The 6,640-nt window shown below is 35.3% G+C and overlaps 1 pseudogene; it reads right to left on the bottom strand.

Moving 5' to 3' along the window:
- Positions 1–2,023: 2,023 nt before the first annotated feature.
- LOC113428718 (vomeronasal type-2 receptor 26-like) lies at positions 2,024–6,082 on the bottom strand (annotated as a pseudogene).
- Positions 6,083–6,640: the final 558 nt, after the last annotated feature.

Raw genomic sequence — 6,640 nt, 5'->3', positions numbered from 1 at the left:
CTTCTTTACCTGGAGCTTCAAAATGTGCTGTTTCCTGGGAAGATATGTAGCTAAAAATCAGTCTACATTTAGACAAAGACCAGAAGAGCTCAGGAGGCCAGGCAAGCCGGGAGAGGCAAGGCACCCCTTGACATGAGTGATGTGGAGTTAGTCACGACCCCCCAGTCACATGACTACCCAGCCATGCCCACCCAGTCACATGACCACTAAGCCATGCCCACCAAGCCATACCCACAGAATTGGCAGTAAAAATTTTTGAATCCCACCACTGATCAGTTTGTAGTGCTTGTTCTTGAGCAGCAAGTATTAAACCTTCCATTTCTTCCTTGATGGAAGAATAAGCCATGCCCATGTCAAGCTGTCATCACATTTTCCTTCAATGTTTTTCAAGTGCTGTCCATGCAAAGCTTTGGTTTTCCATCTATTTAATCTATCTTCCAGTTGTATTTGTTATATTCTGCCTCTGTTTCTGTTGTTTTTATAATGTTCTCTGTTTTCACAGCCTGCAGCAATTTTTCTATACTTTGGTTAACATAATCATTCTGTTATTGTTGTTGTTGTTGTTGTTGTTGTTATTGTTATTGTCATTGTTATTGTTATTGTTTAAACATGAAACTCAGTCAACTGAACATTTAAAAATGTATCACAAATATCACTGACTGGCTCCAATGGTTGATACAGGTTACTGACAGCATCCTAGGTATCAAAAGAATCTTCTTAAAATGTATGTTGTTTTGAGTAGCACAATCTTTTGCAGATTGCTGGCATTAGAGCAGGAAGCTGCAAATTCTTGATGTATTTTGCAAAATTATTGGACATGGTACCAAGTAACCCGATGACAGTGGGTATCACTGTTACATGTTTCATCCAATAATTGCTTAGTTTCAATATCCAGGTTGTGATATTTCATAAATTTTTCCAGTTCTTTTGCATTAGAATTATGATTATACATTTTTGTCATTCTAAGAAATGCAGCAAAATACTTAGGCCTTCTGAAATATTTTGGGATTTGGCTTCTTGAAATTCATTGAAAGCAAGAAACAAAACACAGATATAAAACCACTAGTAGACCAATATCTTTTAGGAAAATTTAAGGCAGTTACATGAGGGAAGCTAAGAAGTAATACTCCATCACAATCTTCTTCCAAACTCTTTATTCAATTCCCACAGCAACATAACTGTGGATGCTATCATGCTTCAAGGGGGACTAGTATTGATTGTTTCCCAATTTCTGGACAACCATCTTATCCATAACACCAACATCTGGGTCTCAACCATCCAGATTTGGAACAGTAGAAATTAGTGGGTATTTTCCTCTTTAAAAAAAAAAAAACATACTTATGAAGAATATTAGGATGGTTGGCAAGATTTTTTTTTTTACTCAAATATATTATGAGGCTTATGGGTTCCAGGACAAAAATTCAATAAGTATGAGACAACTGAACATTGTAATATTAAAATCCAATTTTTAAACTCAATTATCTTCTTGATTAGCTATTCCAATTTATTCTCAGAATAATGATCTAATAGTTCAAAAAGAAAAGATTCATGGAAACTCTCTAGGTCCTAAAGTTAACTTGGAAATATAATCACAGCTAATGCATTGAAAGTAGCCTTCTTGTGTGACTCTACCTCAATACCTATCTACACATCCTGAAAATTATAAAAAAGTGGTTATAGAAGAGAAAAATGTCTGAATTTTAAATGAGAGTTTGCAGTCACACAGGTTCTCTGTATGTTTATTTTTCCAGTACTGTCTAACTTCCTGGTTTGTCTTATTTTCATGGGAATCTTCATGCAAAGCAAGAGTGACATGCTAAATTATCTGTCATAGTTTCACAGAGTGAGTATAATAGGGTTATATATCTGTGTCCCTATATATCAAGGTATTGTCTTATATGTCACATTGATATGCTGATATGAGGGAATAACACAGAATCCCCAAGTACCCCCCAAAACCCAAACCCATTCTATTATATGGAAAATAACCAATTTATCTTCATTCAAGATATAATTATCAGTTTTATTTTTTTATTAATTGCTCCTTCTTATTCAAATCAGGTCTCAGAATAATGATATAGCACTTGGGAGAAAAAATGCAGCCCAGCAATCCAGCTGTTGAAGCCAAAATGGAGAAGATCTCCACAGCAACCACGTATTTTCCCTTGCTGCTCAAATAGGTGGGAACAAATGACACCCAGACACTGCAAAAGACCAACATGCTGAAGGTGATGAATTTGGCTTCGTTGAAGCTGTCAGGTAAAATCCTAGCCAAGAAGGCCACTGTGAAAGTGACAGCAGTCAAGAGCCCATAAAGCCAAGGACAGTATAAAACATTGTGGTTGAACCTTCGTTACATTCCAGGACAATTTCTTCAACCATGGAGTGCATGTCTGAATCTGGAAATGGGGGAGACATTGCCAACCACACTACACAGATGGTGAACTGAACCGTGAAGACAGATAGGACAATGGTGTTGGCCATCCTTCTCCCCCCTTTTTCCTCATTTTGGAGCCTGGCTTTGTGGCCATGAAAGCAAGAACTACTATGGTTGTTTTACCCAAAATACAAGAAAGAGCTATAGAGAAAGTGATGCCAAATGTAGTTTGTCGCAAGAGACATTTCACTCGATCAGGTTGCCCAATGAAGAGCAGAGTGCAAAGGAAGGAGAGCAGGAGAGCAATGAGAAGTGTGTAGGTGAGGTTCCTGTTGTTGGCTTTGACAATGGGAGTGTCCTGGTGTTTAATGAAGATTCCCAGGACCACAGCTGAGATGACAGAAAAGGAGACTGCAATCATTACCAAAGAAATACCCAAGAGCCCTTGGAAAGTTGAATAAGTTACAGTTTTTTGAAGGCAATTATCTTGACCCTTGTTTGGATATTGATCCTCTGGACATGGGAAACAGTCATCTAAGTCTGGGGAAAAAGAACGAATAAAACTGTTTCACAGAACCATGATAGGTTTTAAGTATGAAGATTTAATAGCATACTTTATTTACTAAGATATTATGACTTCATATTATTTTTTTTGAAAATAATATACAAAATGCACTAAAGGATACAACCTATCAGATAAGATTTTCAGACACCATAATACTTATGCTTAATAAATTTATATTTATTAAATTATCCATACATTCAACATATTCCTTTGCTTACCCATTTGGTCTGCTATCTTCCCTTCTGGACACTCTCTACAGTCATGGCAGCAGGATAATTTCCCTTCAATTTTTACCTTGCTGGAGCCAGAAGGACATTTTTCATTACAGATGGAAAGAGGCATTGTCTGTTATAAACAAAATGAGATTTCTTTCATATGAAGAATGTATACGTTGGGAGTTTCCATTTCATCAATTATACATACCCAAACTCTTCCTATCCTCATCAATCCTTAGTGTCCATTTTCTTTTGTCCATTTTCTTTTGTTTTAAATTCATTAAAATTCAATTCAATTAATTTTTTCCTCAATCTTCAGCAAGTAGAAGAGGTGTGAATTTCAACTGCCAGAATTCCCCAGCCAGTATGTTGAAGTTTGGAATTGAAGTCCACACCTCATAAATTTGCTGAGTTTGAGAAACCAGCACCTACTGTTTTTGATCTGAAATATTCATTTTTAATATATATTTGCATTGTATTTTATCATATACCAATTTATCTTATTGCTTTGTCTTAGCTTATCTCAATTTCATTGCATTGAACTCAATGCTCATGCATTGATATGGTCAACTGACTAATCGCGAAATCTAGTACTAAAATTACTGAAATGATTTTGCATTGGAAATAATCAAAGGTTATGGGGATTTCAATTTTAAGTCACCCGTTAATATTTTAGCAGCTTATACTCACATCACATATAAAAAATATTGAGGCTGCTAAATCCAAAGGTTGTTGTCGTGATAAGTCATTTAATCATTTATTTCTGAGGATAAATGAATACGCGATTTCTTAAATACTGAAAAACAAGACACACCTGGTTAAATACAAGGGGCCAAAAAGCATCCATGGTAGAAATGGTGTGGAACTTGTCTGGGGGAGCCATGGGATCAATGCTTCCAATTTGGACTCTTAGAAAAGACTTGTTTGGAAATGTGACCCAATTGAAAGAGACTTGCTGCAAAAAATGGTGGAGCTGAATGAAAAATCAAAGTAATATAAATATTAACTGGATTCCTTGAAATCATATGGAGAAACCTCAGTTCCTTCTGTTTTGTTTACAGTCAATGGAATGCCATTTTTTTCATCAACCTACACTGTTTTTAATTGAAAAACAAATAAAAAATAATTGAGAACCATTTAAATTTGAAATTTCCTTTATGCTATTGATTGACAAAGTTTTACATTTGAAACTGTTAAATATACAGGTTGTAGATTAAATAAGATCCTTTACATATTATTTCATACATAAAGTACATATTCAGAGTTTTGCAGCATTAATTCAGTTCCAGAAAAATAAATACAGATGGCTGTGTTTATTTACAGCACTTATAAACATAATAAGTAGGTTTTATAAACCAGTTGTAGATTTTTCCAACATGCAGAAAACTCAGACAGAAACATATTGCAAGTCACTTCAGCAGGCAATCAAAAGAGAGAAGCAGTTCATTTCAATAGACAGATTCAGAACTCAATGGCTTCAGAGTTGCACAGCTTAATATAGAGCCATGCCTAGGCTACTTCCAGTTTCAGTTTCCATCCTAGGCTATTTCTAGTTTCAGTTTCCAAACTGTCCCCATTGGCTGATTTAGTTACCATGCCTATTCATTGGCTGACCTTGTTACCAAGCTCTATCCCAGTTCATGAATATACAACATAAGTTATATATTTAAACTTTTTCAATATCTTCATTTTATTTTCAAACTTCATCCAATTTTGCATGCAAGATCTTTGTTATTCAGATCATTCAGATCATATTTGAAAAATAATGGTAGTTTTTTTTAAAAATAATAATAATCTTTTCTTCATATAATAAAGCCAATAATTATATGTAAAAGGATGGACCATGAGGGGAGGTATTTCATAAAAAATATGAAATACAAATAAATAAATATTCTTTCATTTTTTAACTGTCCAAACAAGAAGGAAATGAGAAAAAAAAATCCAGATTACAAACTAAGCAATGTGGTATATGCAGTACAATGCCGTGAAATATGTGGAGATTTCTTCATTGGGGAAACAAAACAACTCCTTCATAAAACATGGCACAACATGAGAAAGTAAATCCATGAGGATACCAAAAGTCTGCATTTAAAAAACAAATTTTGAAGACAACGAAGTCCACATTTTGGACAGAGAAGACTGCTGGTTTGAAAGACGGATCAAAGAGGCCCTATGTCAAAATTGATCAGCTCTCTCTCAACAGAGGGGGAGGGATACCACATCATCTATCTCCAGTCTACTACACAGTCCTTTAAAGCCAGTACTTTTATACCTGATCATCCTTTATTTTGCATTAGCAAATGTTACCTGCCACGTTGATTGAATGAAATTCACCTGACTTCTCTGATCAAATTTTCGACCATCTTTGAGTTGGGAGGCATGCAAGGCCCTCAGAGCATGTGCCACAGCATAGACTGCTTTGTAGATGCTGTAACTAAGTGCACCCATGGTGGTCTCAAAGACAGAATTAGGAAGAGTGTCCAGCTTTTCTTCTCCAGTGCAGATCCTTTCAGCATTCTCATCTGAAATATCACTAGAAAATGAGCATTCAAATACATCTTTCCAGAAATCCCAAATAAACCCATTGTCTTTTTCAAAAATTGGGTTTTTCGTCTGCATAAATTGTTGGAATCCTATTAGCTCTTTTGAATGAAGTGCAAAGGAAATTGCACCATGGAGAAAATCAATGGGCAATGGTTTTTGCATTAGAATAGAGGTGAATTCCATTTGAGCTGGCATGATCCAAACTTTGGCTTTTCTCTCCTTTGGAATATCATCAGAATCTAAAACAGAGAGCATCATCCTCAATGTCACTATGCTTGAAGTTTCAGCATTCAAGATCACAGCAATGACTGTACTCCCCATGATTATTTTATATAATTTATCTGCTTCCTCCACTATTTCAGCAGCTTCATTACCATACATCATTTGGGGAAGACATTCTGTAAAGTCAAAGCAGATTCCTCTCTCTGAAAACATGGAAAGACTCTTTTGAATGAACCTCTCTCTATCTTCCTCAAACTGAGAAATCATTCCAACCCAGATCCATCCAAAATGCAAAAGTAAGTACAGGATTCCTTTAAGTTGGTGGATCTCATCAGGGAACATCCATTTTACAAAAAGTGCTGAATTGTCATTATATGTCAAGGGTGGTGATCCAAATGTGATCTAAGTGGGGAAAAGACAGAAGAACCAGAGTATTTTTTAGAAAAAATATATAAAGGACTAATGCATATATCTTTATGTACTAACTGGGCCTGAGTGGGTGTTCCAGGAAAGTTCCTAAAAATGAAATTTTTACCAAATAATGTCTGCAAATTTAGTACTGTTCATCAAGCAAAAAGTAGAAATCTTTCTTCGTAATCTTCATATCTACTAACTTCCTCATCATTAAATAACACATATTTTTTGCATTCAGAATCCTTTTCATAAGAGTGATTATCAGGACTCTACATTTGAAAATAATACACTTGTGGACTTTCC

The sequence above is a fragment of the Notechis scutatus genome, chromosome Z (assembly GCF_049901735.1).
Source record: "Notechis scutatus isolate UNSWTSFEM ecotype Mainland chromosome Z, rNotScu1.2, whole genome shotgun sequence".
Classification (NCBI taxonomy): Eukaryota; Metazoa; Chordata; class Lepidosauria; order Squamata; family Elapidae; genus Notechis; species Notechis scutatus.
Note: the sequence above shows the minus strand (reverse complement) of the source record. Positions and strands in the feature narration are given on the sequence as shown.